Here is a 23,136-nt window from a genome sequence, read left to right as displayed (position 1 = left end):
GAATGCAAATATGCACGTAAAATATTGCGTTATAAATGTTTCACAAAATATTGAACATGTAAAATGAATTATCAAGTAGAAGAGTATAACACAAATAATTTTTTCTCGCAATCTAAAATATACATATATAAATATTAAGCTTTATCAAGGATTATTTTTAACCAAAAATACATATTTTTAAATGCATATAAATTTCATGCATATGATAAAAATGATATCAATATTGATATAAAGATTCATCAATAAATCTATCGAATAAGAATTATTGAAATTATTTACGACATTGAAAAGAAGAAAACAGTTTGCGAGTTCATATCATTTGAAGATAAGTTAATTCTTCGCTATCAGCAATTCGCATTGTTATTTTTTGCTGGATAATACATTCGAGTAATCCTATCGGAATGGAGTCAGATAATTACACGTAGATAGAATGAAGAATTGGAATGGATAGATTCGTTCGAATCAAGCGCTATACAATCGACTCTAGATTTTCTCTGGGACAAAAATTTTCGTCAGTAGCATAAAAGAAATGGGAAAGAAAAAAAAAGAAAATTTCTCGTCTCGACGAAAAGCATCGGACAGATATTAAGAAAGTACTCGGCGCGATCGTCCGAACTTTGTCGTGCCATCTCGGAGATTGGATTTTTATGGAGGATTTCTTCGTATCAATCGTCCTTTCTTGGCGATAATTTTCTAGAGTCCAAACGAATCGCTTGTCAACTCGATATAAATATATCATTAAAAAGATTGCATTTAAACTACGTCTAAAAATCCAAATGCCTTCGTAATTTGCAATTTCCGATATTCGATAAAAAAGCTTAACACATTTGGTTTTAGAAAATTAAGTTTTTGAGTTTTTCTATTTAAAATAAATATGAAATTGTAAAAAAGCAGTTACTTATAATATTCAAATATAATTTTTTTTTCTTTTTTTCAACGAAAAAGTTTCAACGAAAAAGTCTACTGTGTTTCCAGTTATATCCGAATTTACTTAAAAGCTATAACAAAAGTTTAACAAGAATAGAAATCGTGAGAAAATTGTACTTACGTTAATATAGAAATAAGATATCCACGTATCCAAGGAGAGATCCTTCTTCTATCTGAAATAAATCAAGTATGCATGTTGAAGAGAATAAACGAGAAAATGGAGAAATATTTACATTTATAATATTAATTATAATTAAATGATTAATTAAATGAGCAAATATAAAAATATCTTCATTTATAATATTATTTAAGCGCAAAATAAAAACAAAATACTTAAAAATGTGAATTTCCTGTATTCTTGAGTTGTTAGTATTAAGTATCGATCAATATAATCTTTTTTCTATAATTTTATACTAATTATATCATATAAAGGTTTTTACAAGATAAAAGCAATGCCTTTTTTATTATAGATTTCTTATTTTAATATTAACCATTTTGCTCTGAAAGTGATATATAAAATTATATTTGCACGAATCTTATGGAAATAATATTTCCATAAGATTTCTATAAGATTTCCATTTATTATAAAAAAGAATAAAAATATTTGATAAAACACACATTTATATAATAAAAAACAATAATAATAAAAATTAAATTATAGAAGATATCGAAAGTTTGTTTCAAAACAATTTTTTATGATACATCGTTATTTTTCGCAATTATGCAAAATCACAAATCATAGAATATACGATGTAATACAACGGATATGAGTCGGATAAAATATCTGAGAATGGGCCAGACGGAGGAGTTTCTGCTGGAAAAAAAATTGCGAATAAATAACGGTTATAAATGCGCGCTATCGTCGAGTTATTATGCCACCTTTGCATGGCATGACTCGTGCAAAATAACGCTAAGTAATACACGAACGAAATAACTTATGTATATGCGTGCGAGAAAAAAAAATTTTAATAAGTCACACAATCGATGAATTCAAGAGACTCGCGATATAAAAAAATAACTTGGTTTGGAATAAACTTAAACGTTGAAACAATGAATGAAAATTCTTGAAGATTCTTTCGAGTGTTGGAATTATTTTCCTTTCTTAGAACGAGAAAGAATGTATCTATTTTCTCAACAACTTATGTTAATCGCACATTAAGATGCATATCTTTTTATCCTCTTATTTGAATCAAAATTAAATTTTCTTGATGTTTGAATCTGCGTTGATAATAAAATCTTTTATTTGCGCAGGATATAATTTTTATTTATTATCATGAATTTTTAGAGCAATGACTCGCATAAAGTAAAACAAAACTAATTGCTATTGTAACGCTAGCGGTATGATAACGGCTAGGAGTTAAAGTGCAACGAGCGTGAGCGCAAAAAGACGATCGCAAGGACGGTAATGACAATGCACGCGGTATTTTTTTTCTCTGTAACGCGACCTGCATTTTGAACAGGGAAAAGTAGACGCATTAAAACTCCCTCGAACTTACACTCGGGATTTTCGAGCTATGTACAATACCGTTCAGATCAATGAAAACTCGCGGAGTTATATCTCAAATAAGACCTTACCTTCAAATTTTGACAAATATAACAAGCTTGCCATTACATACTTTCACTACATTTACGAAAACATGACAAAGCATGACAGAATAAAATTTTTCACATACTGGAATTTATTGGTTTTTTTCTTTTTTTTTACGTACATAAAATTGAAAATTGAAAATTAAAAATTCCCGCAAATAACTTTCATTAAAATATAAAATTTTCAATTTCAAGTATTTAATAAAGAGTCCACAGAGGCATTTATTTTTTTCGGCATATATTTAATATCGTAAAAAGTTGATAATATAAAGAATGAATATAAAACTCGATATTTCATACCTTCCGCTTTAAAAAAAATTATTCGTATCGAGTATGTACACAGAGCCCCGACTAATGGGATCTTTTTATAAAATATGAGAATGTTCTGTTGGGCGATGTAATCGCCCCTTGTTGTAGGCAGATTCAATTAAACGCTAGACATTGCAAATAAGTAATAGAATATCGAGTCGAAATTAAATCTGATTTTCGGAACAAAAATTTGAAAAAATGCGCAATTCGAATTGTAACTGTTTAATCTTGTTTAAAAAAATATAGACGAGTAGAAAAAACATATTTTTATCATCCCGAACTTAATTTATGCACGATATCCATCACAAATTCTCTGAAAAATTTAAGAATAAAAGAATAAGAGAATAGAGAGATCTTTTCATAATAAAAAGAAAATCAAAAGTAATAAACCTTTTTCTTGAAATGCATTTCACACAAAAAAAATTTAACAATTTTCATTGTCCTACAAAACTTTCTTTCACTACAGTTTATCAAAATTATGTGATTTACGATCTGTTTTGATTCAATGATACTTTAAATAGAGAGAAAAAAATGAGAAAGAAAACGAATATAACGTTTTTTATACTGACTTGGTTTTAATGGAAGACTGGGGAGAAGGGGATGACACGTAATAAACAAACGGAGCTCGGACAGGAAATTCGATTCGCAAAGTCGTTCCGACGCGCTTTATTCATGACGCTCGACTTCGAGCGCAGAGGAGATATTCGCTCGCCCCTTCGTTCACAGCGTGTTTTATCACGTAATCAAGCCAAAAGCGAGATCTACGATCTCCTCGGGCTTTCTCACTCCCTTTCTCTTGAAATAGAGAGAAACTAACCAAACGAGAGACGATCTCCGTTACGTTCTGAATCGCTCCTAAAACTCGCTTCTTCGGGGTGATAATACGAGAAACGCGAGCCGCCTCTGAGAATTATTTCCTACGAATACTACTGCGGAAGGAATATATCCGACAGAAAATTTAAAGACTTTTCGAAGAATTTTCATTATTTATTTTTTTGTTTATTTTTTCATTAGCTATTAATTTGTGGGTTTTTTCGTTAACAAAGAATCAATTTTTTTTAAATGAAATGTCAAAGTCATTTTTTAATCTTAATAATATATTCAGTAATGCATTAAATTAATACTAACTATCTTTGTACTTAAGATTCGAACGTTACATTTGCGTGAAAATCCTCAAAAACGTAAGAATATTTCTTTTAATCTAGAATGAATCTTTTTAATCTAGATGTTATTCATCTACAGAATTCTATTCACTCACATCTATTCATCGCTAATAATGTTTAATACTTATTTTAATTTTGTTATATTATTATTTTAGATTAATTTGTTTCATACTTTCGATTCGTTTGATTCGTCTCAGGAACACCGTATACATAGGAGGCCGCCCTTGGGTACAACTCAGCAGCGCTCAACGAAATCGAGTTCTCGTTCGCTTTATCCGCAGCTTCCGTTGTTCGGTCGATGGAATGCGAAAACCCGCGAGAGGCATCGCTTATACAGAAGAACAGCTTCCGCCGTGTCACGAATGTTGGACCAGTTCCAAGTCACAAATCGATTGACCCCCAAAACCAATCGGGTACATAGGGTGTCCAGAATTTATGAGTTATTTATTACTTGATCAATCAAATCAATTTTTTCCGCAAAAAAATGTTGTGGAAAAAATAATAATTTTTAAAATAAATAATTTTTAAAATATAAGTGCAGATTAGAAAAATAAAAAAAGCGCAAATAAGTATAGTTATTAATTTTAAGTAAAATTTTGACATTTTTTACAAAGCAAAATATCAATATAATTATTATTTCGCGAACAATTAATATAAAGTTAATAGATTATCGAGGAAATATTGTATTGTAAAATTTCGAATAAGAAAAAAAAATTTTAAATTGATCGAGTAGCGATAGTTCCCTTGGCCTGGATCACTCTGTATATTTCTTCATGGATAACGGAAGAAGCGCATTCCCGATAGAGCAGATAACTGCATCGCGAAGCAGCGACCTGTCAGATGGTAGCATCCCCTGACATTTACATGCAGCGGAACAATCATATGTCATCTTCACGATAAAAGTTAAGTTCGTGCACACTAGCTATTCTCGAGTATACGCGGTGTCTCAAAATGCGCGAAAAGCGAAATTTATTCTTGCAAAATTTCTACTAAAATTTACTAAAAAGTATACATATTTTCCAATTTATATTAAAAGTTAAAACAATTTTCGATTCACGCTTTTTTGAAAAAGAAATAAATCTTTAGACCTTATGCGAGTACGTTTCTCAGATAGAAAAAACTGATTGTGGGGTTTAGCCTCCGCATCATATCATTTTTATATACGTGTCTACATATAATAAAACAGATAAGTATCATACAGGCTCTCGTAACACTTATAGCCGTTTAATGGCGATTATGGACGAACTCAGCAACGTGTAATAACGCGAATTATCGCGTTACATGCGCACAAACGCGGTGGCAGACGGCACGAAACCGAGCCGGATATAATCGCGCATTGTAAATAACGCCTTCAACACGTATACGATATATATATGACGATTACGGGGCTATTTTGCGAACGCACGGATCGCGTGTGCGTCGTGAGTTTACAACATTTGACTGACGAGAGAGTTTAGATAAAACAGTGTCCATTTAATTTTAACCGGCAAACTATCTCGATATCGCGTTCCTAGTTGCAAAAGTGTCGTTTAATTAATACTCCGAGGGTCGTTCGAAAACATATTCATATTTAATCCTGAAATTTTCTTGTTAACTTGATAAGAATAGACATCATAATATACCGAAGATATATGAAACTAAGAATATATTTTGTACTAACTCTTTCCATTTTTTTAAACTTCTTGCGCATATTTAAATATAAAATAAATTATATAAAAATATTAAAAGAAATGTAAAAAGAAGAATTATTAAAAATTTTCAAAGTTTTACCTATACATAATTATTTTTTGAAATTATTTACTGATATAAAAATATTTCATATTCAATGTTATATGAATAACACTTTCCGGAAATGTAATTTTTAACAATAGTTCTGTCTTGGTTTTTCATTTATTTTTTATTTACGTTGTTAGGCGTAAAAAGAGAATATTCGATTGCAATAATGTAAACAATTTTCGTACAACTGTCAAATTAACAGAACATTTATTGCAACATACGAAGAATATGTAGTTTGTGGTCATTGCGTCTCTATACGTGATGACCTAAATAGTGTATTCGTGTTGTAATTAACGCGCCGCAGCTGACTTGCTTCTACTATTTCGAATGTACCGACAATGATGGTGCGCACAATATGTACGCACATACGATGCCATGTCCAGTTTCCTCGTCGAGATAGCCAGTCCTACAACCAGTTCTCTCGCAACACGAGATTAAACACGGATCGATCCCTCGACTCGTCTACCTCGGCACGTGTCAGCCTCGCGCGCTTGCATTGCGCAATCCATATTCGTGCGCTCACCTTGCGCACAGATACTACAATATATGTCGCATTAGAAATCTAAATCATAAAATTAGAATATAAAAAATTAATTAAAACATAATTGATATCAAGTATAACTAACATAATTGATAAAAAACTACAATACAAATTGATATGAAGTTGATATAAAGTCGTATCAGATGATATGAAGTATACGATATCTAATTCCAACATAAATGATATGTGATTATGTGACAAATTATACATATAATCTTTAATCTTATCAAATAATATCTTTAATCTTCTCAAATAATTTTTAAATAATTATAAAATATTTTAGAATGTATAAGAATAATATGTGTATAATATAACAGGTAGAAAAAATATTATGTAATATAATATAGTAATATTAAATAAAGTAACAGAAATATTTTATTATTACTCTTTTAATGAATTTTATGTTTATGAAGTCATGTAAATGTAAATGTAGTATAGTCGCATTTTTTAAATTAAGGAATTGCAATTAAATTTATCTAATAAATTGTTAAAGTTAAGAAAAACCAAAAAACTCAAAATTTATTTATAGTTTCAAAGAATTAAAATATTGTTCTCACTCTTATATAACATATAAAAGGAAGTTACAAGATATCCTATTAAGATATCAAAGTTAAATATCTAGTATCTATATTTAATAAAAAAGGCTCTTTAAAGGCTCTTTAAATTTTTATCTGTATACTTAAACTACATTCGCGCGCAAGTAAATACAGAGAATAAATAAATAAATAATAAACTGTCTTATCTTTTATCATGAATACGAATTAAAATGATCATCAATATATTTCATTTTAAAAGATTGTAATATCTCCGTAATTGGAAAGCAGGTTTTTCATTAAGAGAAAAGAATTTTTTTTTCATTATTTGACAGAATAATCCTTTACACGAGCGGCATAATATTTTTTCCGGAGTTGGGCAAAGGGAACGTACATGAGAAATGAATGTGTAGGGAATGTTTGCGTCAAAGTACGGGCGTACTTAATGAATTTTGCGACGGCACATGCCTCGCGTTGCGATGATGAAAAATGCACAGTACGAAATTATATGGTTAAGTAACTTTTATTTGAACGGAAAGAATTTTCAATTCAAATGCGAAAATCATCACAAATGCGTTTCATGTTTTATAATTCTTTGATTTAATGAATTTTGCGCACACTAAATTTAAAAATCCAAATACACACTCTCCTCTTTTTCCAATTATTTTATAAATTTTTTATCTCGTTGTTATTATATACAATTTCACAATGATGCGCAAAAATGCTGAATCACGATACCAATTAATACAAATATTCAATTGCAGATATATTCAGAGTAATTAATAAACAATATTGATCTTCGGAAACGTAATATCGCAATTTCTTTGATCGAATCGCAAATACACGAATCTGTATAAATCCATATATATATGGTATATATATATATATATATATATATATATATATATATATATATCGTTTATTTGTTGAAATAGAATACGAATATCGAATTTTCTGCAAAAATAAAACCCAAGAGAAACATGAACGATATAAATATATAAAATTGGATATTCTAAAATATTTCGAAATATTTTTTGCAAATATTTTTATATTTTCCGCTATATATCCGCTATATATCCGCTATATATCTTTTATTTCAGAACTTGTAAAACTTCTGAAATTTTTTTTTAAAAAGGCTATAATATTTTTAATATTAACATTAATAATGACAAGATAATACTAATATACCGAAAGAAATTTGCAGTGTTTTTGCAATTTATTCTTTGCTAGCATAATTCAATTTTGCTCACTATCAACTATCAAAGAAAAGTGATCACAATCAAAGTATCCAAACTTGTGTAAAAATATTTTTATATTATATACGTAATATGTGTTAACGTTGTATAAAATCTATAAAATAATATTCTATATATAATTGTTTTTATTACATGAAAATCATTTTTTTAATTAATTTCTTTTTTTTTATTTTGACACCATAGCTTTGACAGCGCTCAATCTAATTACGTGAGAATTTATATCCTGTGTACGCAGATCTGAATTTTTTTCTATCATGCTCGCTAATCCTTTTTCAGTGCAACGTTTTGCTGTTAGCCAAATAGTCTCCTCTTTTTTTCACGTAAAACAAAAAATAGAGGAAAAGATAGATTACATTTAAAACATTTTAGGAAGCAGCATGCAAGTAACGGATTACGTTGAATTTCACTTTTTCCACATGCATAAAGCTAATTTTTATACACAAAAGACTTCATTTCATTACCATTTTACACTCTATAGCTCTATTTGTATTTTATTATAAATTTATTGTATTATTATTATTATTATATTAAAATTGAGAGATTTTTGACACATTATATATATTAATATGAATGTTAACGTTGTGCCATTCGAAAAGGACATTTCTTTTTAATAAATGTATTTTTTCATAATTATATATTCGCGTTCTATCTACACAGCCAAAAATAAAATATATGAAAAAGCGCACTTATTCTATCTATTCCTTTTTACATTAAATTCTTATTTCCTTTCTTTTCTTCAAAAGGATGCGTCGTATCGTATTGAGGTATGTCAAGTGTATTTTCTATATGCATACCAATAGTTTATTAAAAATTTCTCTTTGCAAATGTCAATGAGCAAATAAACAAATTCCGTCGAAAAAAACGAATGAATAAAAGCATTAATGATTTTTGAAATTTTCATGCTGAGATTACAGAATAATTCCATGCGATATAAGATTTTGTTCCCTTTTAAAGATGATCCGATGAGTATCATTAACTCATCAAAAATAATAGATGTATGTTCGCACATAAAAAATATAATTAGAATCTTTTCTGAGGCGAAAATTGCTAAATGAATATTAATACATCAGGAATGTTGGAAGTCAAACTGCAGAGAATTCTAAAGTTAGAGAAAGTAAAAGTTCTGATATAACTCGTGTAGAAGACCCAATTGATATGTAAAAACGAGAAATTGAAGATTTCTAATTCTTATTTAATACAAATCTTCAAGAAATGCACATAGAAAAATCTTAGAAATAACTATAAAAAACATAGATAATATAAATCTATAAATCTTGATTTAATGGATTTTGCTGAATAATTAATTGAAAATTAATACGCGACATACGGTTATTTCATACAGAAAAAGTTAACAATTTTTAATGTAGATAGATTAAATAGAATAAACAATAATATATATTTTATCGAATCTCTCTCCCACAGAGATTACAAGCGATGCATCTCTCGAACTCGTAAAATAAACGGCAATTATAAACCTGGAGGTAGTAAGAAATAGGCTGCATAGTTATTTATTCCCGCCTACAAATCCCCTAAGAGCGCGTAGCTCACATAAATAAAGTGTACGTACGTGGAATATAGTATGTGCTGGCTTACATCGTCGGCTGAAAACTTTAGGCATATTTTTTAACTACGAAACGCGAATACACTGAAACTTTGAACTGAGAAACACACTTTATTTTCTACATATTTTCGTCTTTTTATAATATATACATTGGAAAGACGAGAAAAGAGCTCATTTGCAGGTCAAGTAATAAAGAGGAACGAATCAAACATTTTAAACTCAATATCTTGCCTGATAAAATGAAAAATTTTACTTCTTCTTGTACTATAATTTAAAATTCCAATTTTCAAATGTCTATGACAATTACGATATATAATAACAATTACGACTTGTCTAAATTACAGACTCACTAAATAATTGTTTAATTTTCGATTTATTACTTTTATTTTTATTTCTTTTCTTAAGCATATAAATTAAGTTATTATTGCATATAAATATAATAAGGCAGCTGCGTTTTCCTTTTCGTGATAAATTGAATGCACGATATAAGCGCGTGGGAGTGAGCGGAAATAATGCGGTCATATAAGTGCAAGGCGACAGGGAAGGTACCATTGCCGCGAATGTCGACGTCATCGTCATCGTAGGCGATTTAAAGCGGCCGTCGACGGGACGTAATTGGTTCGATAACAATCCACGATCTGTGCAACCGGCGGATGCGATTAAACGCGCGCCTGCCGTCGTAAGCGAGCCGTGATAAAGTGTGCCCGTATATGCGGAATAACGATGCCATTCTGCGGACCGCTCGAAATCGAGGTACAATGTCCCGAAACTGTGGGATTCGATGACAAAGGCACTATGCAAGAATTTCTTTGCCGAAAAATTGCAACATCCAAGTTTGCTCATCCAATTTTTAAAATTAAAAAGTGCGAACAGTTTTTGGCTACAGAAATAAAGTTCATAAGATTAATTTATAAAAAAATTCGGACATTATATAAAAAACGTTGTAAAAAAATAAATAAATAAAATCATTAATTAAATAAATAAAATAAAATAAATAAATAAAATAAATTAATTAATTAATTAAATAAATAAAATAAAAATAAATAAAATATAATAAAATAAAAATACAATAAATAAAATATAAATAAAAAATAAGATAAAATGAATATATTGTATAAATATAAAACAAATAAAAAAACATCAATGATTGTCATATCAATAAAATGTAAGTATATAATTTAAAAAAATTCGGTTAAATCAAGAAAAAATATTTATTTTCTACGCTAAATGTCATCCCCAGCTCTTCGCTAACTTTATTCTTCGGCTGTATAAAATTGCATTTAAATGACAGCATGCATAAGAAACGTAACCTATTTATCCGAGCGATCTAATAAAACGACACAATGCGCAATTTGGTCATCGTCGATGAATGGACGTAAATCCCATAAGACATTTTCCTCAACGCATTCATGATATAATGGAGAATGAACGTACGATTGGTAAACGACGATCGTTCTCTCTCATGGATCGAGTGAGCGCAATGAAAGGCATAAATCGCTATCGTTTGAGTGAGCGCGTGACTTTAATACACATAAAACACGATAATAGCGAGAAATATGTCAGTTGCAACTATTAAATGCTCAATACCTCTTTATGCGTACGCAAAATATTCGCCAGAAAATAATTGCTTTCGACAGAAACGGCCTTTTTATCTTTAATAGATATGCGTGCGTTTATTTGCATACACGAACAAATATTTTTTTCTCTCAATCTTGTTTCACAAAGACAATGTATTAAAAACTTTTGTATTAAAAACTTATTATTAAAAACTTTTTGTCGTTTGTGGAATTGCGCCTCAGATTACTGTTTCAATATTATAACAGAAATTTCATTATCCAGAAATAAAGTTGGCCAAAATATATATTCGTGTGTATATGATAACAAGTACATGTGCAAAGTTTTACGAGATACATTAAGAGAGGGAATCTTTAGATTTGAAGTTGACTCTTCGTACAAAGTTCTCCATTTTAATTTAATTTAACTGCCAGCCTCCGCAATTTAATTAAATATCTTTTAATACGCGAGACGCAGTCATTTTACACACTGCGCGATGTTTCATATAAAAGATAAAATTTACTCGAAAAATAAAAAAACGATTAAAATCGATGCTTCTCGTATCAAAGTACGCCCGTATATTTCAACGATAACGCAAGCTTCGAAAAACACCAGACATTGTCAGCCAGTAATATCGCCCTGGGAATAACACACTTTATGATAAAAAATAATTTACAGAGAAAGCGATGACTTTGCGCAACGCCCTTTCAATTATCGCTCGAACAGCGACAACAGTTTTCATGCTGACGTTAGTTAGGGGCGTCACAATTTATGACAGCGCGATGAGCGCTGTATTAAATTGTGACGCCCCTAACTAGCGTGTATTGCGGTCCATTTGCACGAGACGATTATCAGTGCCGACGTATATCATTATCATTTTTGACATGTCTAGTCAGAAAAAAAGATCTGGTTCTCGCAATTGTTTAGCTCCGTCTCAAATGAATAAACATCTTACTCAAAAAACTCTATATTTCATATTAACCCAATATCTTTTAACTTAAAAGTTGAAATAAATCAAAATAAGAGAACGAGTAATTAATGTTGTAACGATATTTCATCAATTAAATTAATTTATCGATAATAAATAGAAAATTTACACACACACACACACACACACACACACACACACACACACACACACACACACACACACACATATATATATCTCAAAATAATAAATAAAACAGATTGCACAGAGAAAAATGTATACTGTATATAAGTAAATATTATTTATTTTAAGTATATGATAAGTTTGTATATCCGCAAATATATCATAAGTTCACCACAAGCATTAAATTTAATTGAATATATTCTGAATTTTAGTAAGTGCAATATTTTAGTCAAGAATATTAAATTAAAACAAAAATTTGGTTTGCTTACTACAAGAGTTGACGTAAAATAAGTTTGATTTTTCTTTGATACAACTTTACAATATTCTTGAAAAGAAAATAAATCCTTCTTTTGAGTACATGATAATAAGATTTTCTAACACTTGTGATGAGTATATTTTAAGACTATTATCAAGAATATATTCTTTATTGAAGAAAACTATTACTTGAAAAAAGAAAAATAAACTGAGTAATCGCTTTTCTTGGCAATAGAATGATATCTTTCTCTGTGTGCCATCTGTTAGTGTAAAGAAAAGTGATAGTATATAATATATAAAATCGAGAGAATAGATATTTATATTTGCTTGATTTATTATATCACTTTTCTGATATCTGTTTTTTTCATTAATCGATAAGAGACGATAAGCAGTACGTGATAAAAAGTAATAAACTAATAGTATAAAATAATATGTGAGCCAGACATATTACAGAGACCGAGATAAGCGTGACGAGTGTCATTCTATCAGTCAACACGATGGGTCAATGGCAATGCGACATGATCTGTCAGCTTTTATCCTAATGGACAACTTCTCGTCCTCGACGATAGAGTTATCTGTCAATTAGATAAGCTTGATCCGCGTCAAGTCGAGTGTATGTATGTCGCCCATAACAAATACAAATCCGGTTATATATAATTTTTGCGTAATATTTTTAATTTTGTCAGACAATAAATATTTTATTTTGCTGAAAAAATTCACGCATAATAATATAATAAGATATATGATGAATTATAATAGATAGAAATAAATTTAATGAAATTTAATGAATAAAACAGAAACAAATTGACGAAAAGACACAAGTTACACTACTTAAAAATTATTAACTTACATAAAATTTATAATGAAATTCAAAATATATCTTAACAGAAATAGAATATTATTATTACTTTAAAAGCGTCCAAATTCAGTGAATATAACGTGGATTATCACGATAATGTATTTAATTCGCTAATAGAAATGCGATATGGCATGCGATCTTAATCGCGATATCATTGCGAGAATATGATATTTTGCGAACAGTGCCAAAGGTATCTGCTGGATAAACATGAGCTTTAATTTTGTACAAATTCTATGTAGTTCCCATCTCGTTTTTCTCTTTTTCTTTTTACTTCCTTTTTCTTTTTTCCGACTTATCCATCGTGTTTACATATGAAAGCCGAATGAAATAAACCATAAAGTAGAGGCATGTAATTTGTCGGGGTTTCGCAACTATACGGATGGCTTTCAAATATCGAGCAAAATTCGCATCTCATTTTGCGATCCACGAAATTACTAATGAAGCACCGTGTGGAGTAAAGTGCGGAATAGCCCGGCAAACATCTGGCGCGTTAAGTAATCGCGTGGGGCTACCAATCGCAACCAGTGGAACGTATATATACTCGCACCTCATTTGCAAACAAATCTCTCGACAGTATGTTATTTTTGGCATGCGCGAATGGATACTCGATTTGTATGTATTTGTATGTATTTGTATGCGTGTGTGCGTATGTGTCAAGAATATATTTTCTACCGATTGACGAAACGCGAGAGATCAAATTAAAGTGCGCGCGGTTTGTTTCAAGGATTTTTAAATTACGAGCGTGTAAAGATTTTCAAACAGATATTTTTTCAATGCAATAAATACGTATAAAGAACTATACGAGTATATATCTGATATAATAATTGATACAACTAATCAATTAATGATACGGAGTGATAATAAATTATTAAAAATACTGTATTCTCAAAACCAAAGAGATGATTTTAGCGGCGATTAATCGGAATATTAATAAATACTATTTAAATACAGGAATCATTGCATTAATTAAATTATAACATCCAGATATCCGGCAATTACAGCTATCTCATTCTACTTAGAAATTCTCCAGCTGTTCACTGTCGATGGAAGATTAATAATGTTTATTTAGGCTCGATTGTCCATATCTATATGTATACTAATCCTAGATTAGCGATTCGCTATCCTTTGTACATTACAACTCTAAGCATATAATGCAGGGAAATGAGATTCAGTTAATCAGGATTAGTGCTGGTTATTGCCGATGCAGCCGACAATTTATAATAGGATTGCTACACACCTACTTTTGTATATATATAAATTAGACAAAAAGTATTGCAGAAATAACAGAGAGAAAAATTATGAAACTTATTTAATCCAATAGCAAGAATCTATTAGAAATTAAATATGCTGGAACGTCCCCAATTACATGTGAAAATAAAGCATGTTAAAATTATGCATACAAAAGATAGAGATTAATTTAATTTTCAATTAAAATATTTGTTTTTAAAATTCACGCTTTTCCTCGGAAGAGTTAAAGGACAAGCATCACAAACGTGCTAGGCGTAATCATTACAAATCTGCCGGCTATATTCTAAGAAGCGGCAGTTCCCCTTCAATTCTCGTTCTCGCACGAGAACATCTTACGTAATCCTTTACCTTTCTCGCTTTCTCAACTCTCTCCTCTATCTCTCTCTCTTTCAGCAACGCTCAAGCTTACGAGTCTTCAGAGTTCGCGCACGTGTCAGATAGCTCATCTTTCTCCCTTGCTCTCTCTCTTTCTCTATTCCGATCTCTATCTCTCGTTCTCTTTTCTCTCTCTCCTTTTCTCGCAGTTCGGCGTAAGCGGCAGCCTTGGCCTTTCAAACGAGATCCATCGAAGCCTTCCTTTAGGTCGACTCGTCCTCCTCTTTTCTTCCTCTATTGATCCCAGCATACCGCACACACATACGTCTTGCCATATCATGCGATAACGCAAGAATCTCATCCTCCATGACGTCTTTAATACGCGTTTAATTCTTCTTTTTTATTATTTATCCCTACTGTATCTTGCCCTTTTGCATGTATTGTTCATCTTTTATTTATTATAATTATTATTCTTTTGATAATTATAAAAATAATATTATTCTATTGATAATTATAAAAAATATCTTCTTGAATAAAAATAGAACCAATAAAATTAATAAAAAAGAAAAAGAGAAAAAAAGAGAGAAGAGAATCGCAATTATTGCAAAATTTTATTAAAAAACATACTGCAACTTTTTCTTTATCGCGTATAATTTCATCAAAATTTATGAAAATCTTAAAATAATATTTTAAAATAATATTCGATACAATATTACGTTGTTAAATTTATAATCTTAAAATGCACAAGAAATGGAAATTTATTCGATAGCATTTGGGGAATCAGTTTATTTTACGATCTCTACGAGAGACCTCGGGCTGTGGTATTTTAGGATAAGGGACACTTGGCACGATCAAAATAAAGACTGTATCCAAACGGAGCGACATCGATACAGTAACTGACCTTCTCAATGTAACCGGTTTTGCATTCACAGCTTTCTCTCCCCTTCCTGTGACTCTGCAACTGCTGGTCCTCTTACTCAGCATTCACTGGACTGCAGTAGCCCTGGATTGCACTATTTTAACGTTTCTTCTTACAAGAATAAATCACGCGACCTATCCCCTGGACTTTCCGAGTCTCTTATGAAATCGCGCGAACGTAAATGAACCGTTTATTTTTCGAAGCAGAGACTACGATTGTTGACACAATATTATCGTTATTGACACTGCAATTACGAAACATTAGCATCTAAACATATGTTGCCGCGTAGATATACTTCATACGAGGATTCTTTCGAATTTAAAACAGATATCTCTTTAGAAAGATTTGAATAATCCTCTAATTTTGAAATATATCGCCACTAATGTTTCGAGCTCAATTGATCAAAACGAGTTATAATGGAAATCAGAAAATATGCAATTTCATAATCAGATCAGAAAATATCAACAATCATCTTACCTCCGTTCTCTCTTCCCGAGAGTCAATGTCAAGGCGACGTTTTCACTGCTCGAGTGTTCGGCAAACGTCACTTCTTCCGCGAATGTCAATTTGCAAATCGCGTCACGTTCTTTATTTGAATCTATTCTATTATTTTTCGTTATCGAACGGCTCTCACTTGATCAGCGTGACGAGGAAGCAAAATGAAAAGTGAAAATAACCGAGGAAACGCACGAAGCTAGCGAGAAACACTCCTCACTCTACGGAGTCTCGGCGCGAACTGATGCTCGAGCTCGAACCTCGAATGCCGCTCGCCGGTTGGAGCCGACGAGGGAAGGCGCGTGATTGGTTGCCGACGCGCTAGTCGCAACTGCTGAGCTGATTGGTTCACCAATTTCATTGCGAGGTATATCGAGCATTTGACCGCGAATGTATAGATAAATGATTTGCATAGCAAGATATCAAAATTGAAGCCTACGAGATTATTTTATAGACATTTTCCGTATTCTAAAAATATCAGCTGATTATATGAATCACATTAGACTTTTACCTGACCTCAAAATAGTCTAACTGATAAAAAATCTATGACTTCATGATTTATGACACGATTATCTGGAATACACGTGGAGCTTTAATGGATCGCTAATGTACATAGTATTCGGTTTCGGTTTTATATATTATTGCTTTTTCCTGCTAAAATAAACATAATAATGAAGTATATTAACTGTATCTTGTTTCTCATCAACGAATGTTTTATGAAATACGTTGTTATAAAATTATATACTTGTGTTTCCTCGAATTAAATGTCGAATAAATTTACTCCTAACGAAAGGAAACGTTTTTCAAAGAGATTGTCATTCGCGGAACACGTGCACAGAGAAAATGCGAAGGAGCAGTCTCGATGTTGTAATTTAAGAGTTTGTGTATTGTTCTCTCGAAGGTTACACAAAAAAGTAGCGACAAAAAGGGTTCGTTGCACATTGAATCAGCGAACGGCATTGTTGCATATCCGCGATTTTGAATGCGACAACCTTAGCGAATGCAAAACGCGATAGTGCACGAAATCCTCGGTCTGCTGCGTCTGATTATGTTTCCCCTGTGCGCGTGAAATTAAAATATGAAAGGAAGCGTATGAAAAATAAGGCCTTCGTCGTCCAAAGGCGGACGACAAAAATCAATGCCGTCCGGTTTTTATTGGAGCAGCGAGTATCGCGCTTTATGCAAATCGAATAGCACGACTCTATTTTCGTGCCATTTGTCAAAGCTCGTTTAGATTCTTATTTTGCTAGTTACCGTTAGATATCTGTCATATCGTGAGAAAATACGGAAAAGAATGAATATTTGAAAAATTTTCGATGAACACGAATAACGAGATTACTCCAAATTGTTTGAAGATGCCCTTGCTGTATTCAAAATATTTTGCCTAGCATGCGCTTTTCTTTCTCACTCAGAAAACAATGCATACACGTGCATAAAACCATAGAGCTCGGCAGATTAAGAACAATGCATTACGGGCGCGCTAACAAAAGCTGCTCTTCTCCTTTAAATCCTTGGACCTTCTACCTTTTCCAAATTCTATTTTGTAGCGGCTTTATCGCTCGGCTTGTCGCAACGTTAAAAACTTTCGGGACTACCGAGGCGAACAGTTTGTCCACTTTGGCCCGAGCCACAGTGAGAAAAGCAAGAACGGAGAACCCATTTGGATTTAAATAAAAAAACATGCATGCGCGTCCGAGCAGAAAATCTCGCAAATTGCTCTCGGTGGACTTATTGCACTGCTTTTCCATACATCGAAAGTCTTTACCGACGTTCTAAACCATTGATGTGTGTTAATTAAAAGATGCACTGAAAATCATATATTTTCACCTAGGAATATCTTGTTTTACAATAAATTTCTTTACTTAAAAACTTAATTAAACGATTTCATGAGTTTGTAATGTTATTTTATAAAACTAATTTAAAATTGAATAAGGATGCAAGTCTCATCTGAATAATTTAAAATTAAATGCCCCACTAAATTATAATTTATAATTAAACACAACTGCCAAAAATTTCATTATATTATGAAACTATTTTCAATCTATAACTTAATGATTTAAATATTATCGATATTTTAATATTTTATTTAAGAAGAGAGTGCAAAGATTAATCTCGACGAGAAAGAGAGAGAGAGAGAGAGAGAGAGAAATTTGTGTATAAATTTTCATTAAAATAATATTTTACAGACCATACGATGAACGTATACGACCTTTCACCTATTCTCTTAAATATTCATTTAGTCAATTAAAATAGTACAGGATTAGGTATATATTTCAATTTTCATCTGACACATATTTCTCTCTCCACCCAACAGGTAATAAAAAAAAGACCTAGGCTATCCCAATTTTTTGGCTCATCGTCAACCATAAAACGGTCGACCTGGCACGTTTTCTAACCAACAAAATACAATTGCACATTCACTTCAATCTATAGCGTCAGTTTCCCTATTCGTTGACATGAAACTATAACTGTGCTAAATATCAAACGTGCGAAGCCATTTCGTACACGAATCTGTGAGGTCCCCGACCTTTTTCCTCCTGTTGTCCTATATTACGCATGTTTATAGGTTGTGCAATTTTCGTTTTTGCTCGGCTGATTAATACGAGCGAGTTCGGCCTTTATAAAACTTTTCGTCATTGATGCATATTGCCAGTTATGCCCGACAGTTCCGTTAGTTTCACAGCATTTTCGAGATTGACTTAGAATGAGAAAGAAAGAAAGAAAAAGAGAATGTTAAAATAAATTAAATTAAATTAAATATTAAAATTAAAATAAAATATATTAAAATCAACATATTTAAATTAAATATGAACATATTAAAATATTAAAATATATTAAATATAATTAAATAGCGCATAAATACACATTATTTATACAAAAAAGCAAAATGCGTTAAAAATAAAAAAGTTCAATCTAGAAGAAAAAAATATCAAATAACAAAGTTACTTTTCTATAATCAATGAATAAAAAAGTTTGACATAATAATTAGAATAGCCGGAAGAAAAATAAGATGTAGCGAGGTTGAAAGAAAATTCCAGACCGATATAGCTAATTTAATGGCGAGAGAGTTTAATGACTTAATCAATACATCTCGCGTCGACAACTAGAATTTATGTTCGCCTTATTTATGTCGCGCGGAAGTGCGTGGCTTATCGCGATCATTGCGGCCGTGCTTCGCGACGAAGCCCGTTCCACGCTCCGCGAATGCGCTTGACATATCTCTGCGAGATCTCGCGTACAGTTAGAAACCGGCATGCCAGACGATGTTCCAGACAGCATTTCCAACCGGCCGTAATTAAACAATGAAATGGCAAAAAAGCGCGCTCCAACAGAAACTCCATTTGCGCGATTATAATTACAAAGGGCGCAAATCGCAAAAATTGATTTAATCAACGATATACTGTTTTATATTGTTAACGTGTATATATCAAATATTCATAAAAACCACAATTTTCTATAACGTGTTACAAAAGAATAAAGAGAAAAAGTGTATTTTTTAATATAAAATATTATACTTTAATAAAAAAATAATTGAATATATTTTTAATACGCTGAAAATTAGTACGAGTTTATTGACTTGGGACAATTTTATAATCATGAAGGACTCCATCGTTAGAGTTTTGAAGAAAAATAAAGTAGAATATATTAAGACTTTAAATCCCTCATACTTCTCGCTGCTCACATTAAAATTCTGAACAAAATCAAAGTTATAATTCATCATCTTATAACTTTGGAATTTCTTTAACTAGTTTTCGCTATTTGATATCCAGGAGTTAAGAGATCGTTATCACATTTCGATGCCATCTTCGCTTCTTATTAGACGCAAATAGCAGCATCGTCGTTTTTTTCGTTTTTTTTTTTTCATATATGCGAATATCGAACAGTTATGCACTTTCACATGACGTATAATTAATGTAATCGCGCATGCAACTATCCGCTTGATGCATCTTCGCGAAACGATGGAACGCGACGAGACTAGATACCGCCCGGTGAAGTTCTCACGGGAATATTCACTTCGTGTCCCGGTACATCTTCTGCAGGTCTGTATTTACTTTGGTTCTACTGCTTTACCCGATCTCAGGTCGAACGATAATCTTCTTAATACTGAATTTTCCTTCATCAATTCCCAAGCGAAGCGGAACAAATGTAAGTGTAAAAATACATTTTTTCTTTTCGAAAAAATTAAAAAATCGAACTTACATCAAATTTATATCAAATTTATATTATATTCTGACTCAATAAAAATAATATAGAAAATTGGAATTATATTTTTGCAACCACATACACACGGATGATACAATTTTTTATTATTTTAAATCAAAAAGACCACCGTTAAAGCACATATATGAAATAAATGAAATATATTAATAAATTTAGATATTTGTAAACGCATACTAATTATGTGCAAACAAGTTGTGATAATTTTTATAATGAAAGTATAGATGAGTATATAACATGACAATAAGAGAAAGAACACCGAGAAAAGTATAAGTCTATGGGATTCGGAAGAAACTGCGATACAGCACTGCTATAGTATTATATGCACGCATTGTATTATGCATGACCGGGGTGTTAAGTGGAAAGAGCAGGCAGGCGGAATGCACCTTGAGGTACAAGACTAGCACCTCAAGGTGCTGTCGTACGACTCGAAGAAGACAATGCAACCTGACATCCGCCACTTTAAATCAAGCTCCGCGCATAGCTCGACCGCTTTTTCTACTTTTAAACCAACATTCCGAGCTCGTTTGCTAGCCGTGAGCTAACAAACTCATAGCGGTTTAACAATTTTCTTGGCAGATAACTTCCTCTAACTGGAATTCACATGCATCTTCTTCCACGTGTACGCGTATTATATGTGGCTAATTTTTTTCTATTTTAGTTAGATTTAGATATTCTTATTTAATTATTATACATATTATTATTAAATGTTAATTATTACATCATTCATTATATGATTGTTTAATAACAATTATTATTATATATTATTATTTATATATTATTATATATTATTATTGTTATTAAATTATCAGTTTCTATAATTATATATATACACAAATATAATTTATATAATATTTATTAATTATTGTTATTAAATATCGTTTTTAAATCAACAACTCTTATACTTTTAATTACACATGCATTTATGGCAATAGAATAAAAAATCGTTTTCTTTTTTTTATATATTTCTCTTATATAAAGGCTGCGATCAAGACTGCACTATGAATGCTCCGAAACATCATTCTATCTTTATTCTCATGGAATGTAGAACAAAGATATAATGATATTTCAAAGCATCCAGAGCGTCTTCCAGACCAGCCAAAATCATGCGTCAATTATCTTTCCAAGATTGCAATTAATCGTTGTAAAAAGGAAAAGCATGGTGTAGAGTTAAACGCATCGTTTCTCTAACATGGTTTTTCATTCTCATATCAGCAAACATCTATTCCTGTAATAATTTTCACGACCTAGAATATTATTCGTTGTATTAACTTAGTCTGTAATTTCAACCTTTGTGAAACGAGTCGAAAGGAAAGAGTTTGTTCTGCACACAATTTCCGCAACTACAATTACCGTCGCAATTAGCGCGAGTGCTTTTGTTAATTCTGACGATTATTTAGAGTAAGCGCTATAGGAATAACGTTTTCAAGAGATGTCGTGATACTAGACAAAAAAGTGTCCGCTTTTCATTCTCCGCGAATTCGCGCTGGTATTTGCTTCGACCAAAAATATGCCTAGTCTTCAGAAATCCGCTATTAAAGTATTGTCCTTGTGAAGTTGCTATATTAATTTATAATAACAAATCTTGTTATAATTTTATTGAAATCAATTCTTTTTTAAAATTTTCAAAAAAATAAAGACTAACGCATATTAAAAGTCTCAAAAAATGCTCGAATAAAAAAGATTTTATATTTTGTTTTAATAGCACGGAAAATTAAATAAATGTCTTGAAATTATATCAATAAAAAACTTAACACATGAAAATATAATAAATAATATTTCAACGCTTGAAAAAAAATAAGAATGAATATGCCTATGATTTTCTATACCTGCGTAAATAACTTTTACCCTTTAGTTTCCCTTATCTAGTCGCATTGTACATACAAGTACATACGAACCGTCACGACAGCGGCGTCCTTTAGTCTTGTCTTATAAAATATCTGGCTGATCCGCGTAATACGGGCTTTAAAATCGGACGTCGACCTGGGACTGGTCATGTGTGCGGGCATTCGAGCACTCTCTCTGCAAAAACTGATAAGGAAAATATATATTCGCACTCGAGTCTCTCTGCTTTTATGCGCACCTCCATCCACTCTGTTCCCGTTGCCACCCCCTCTAAGCCTCCGGCTGCTGACGAGGTATCTTGGAGGCAGGCCAATTTACACTCGGAACCTTTCTCGAGATAGTCAGATAAGGCCGGAAACCGAAACAATCTCTTCATTCCGTCGTCGTGGAATATCGCACAAAACGTTGGTAAAAGGATGGAAAAAGATATCTTGATAAAGGACGTTTATTCTTCACGATGAAGATAAAACTTTAGAAAACTTTTGTATTTTTTATTCAAACGAATATAGTCATTATTAAATTATTCCCGAAGAAATTTTTTCAAACTTTAGTTTTCAAAATTTAAAAAAAAATTTCTTTGCGTGCTCGAATCATTTAATAATGACTATATATATATATATATATATATATATATATATATATATATAAATTTACATATAAATTA

At 31.3% G+C, this 23,136-nt stretch overlaps 1 protein-coding gene across 7 annotated transcripts in view; it reads right to left on the bottom strand.

Annotated features, from left to right (window-relative positions):
• Positions 1 to 23,136, bottom strand: part of LOC105253066 (beta-1,4-N-acetylgalactosaminyltransferase bre-4) — a 106,350-nt gene that overhangs the window by 66,458 nt on the left and 16,756 nt on the right. For 2 of the 7 annotated variants that reach the window (XM_011260838.2, XM_011260841.2), the window contains one exon: positions 1,049 to 1,100. The gene's annotated coding sequence lies outside the window, so the exon portion shown is untranslated. Of the gene's footprint in view, positions 1 to 1,048; positions 1,101 to 4,158; positions 4,420 to 15,896; positions 16,009 to 16,391; positions 16,651 to 23,136 lie in introns of those variants that run through there. The other 5 variants (XM_011260842.3, XM_011260840.3, XM_011260839.3 and 2 more) reach the window with 5 other exon arrangements.

The sequence above is a fragment of the Camponotus floridanus genome, unplaced genomic scaffold (genome assembly GCF_003227725.1).
Source record: "Camponotus floridanus strain SB8 unplaced genomic scaffold, Cflo_v7.5 scaffold21, whole genome shotgun sequence".
In the NCBI taxonomy this organism is placed as follows: domain Eukaryota; kingdom Metazoa; phylum Arthropoda; class Insecta; order Hymenoptera; family Formicidae; genus Camponotus; species Camponotus floridanus.
This window is presented reverse-complemented; position numbering and strand designations above follow the sequence as displayed.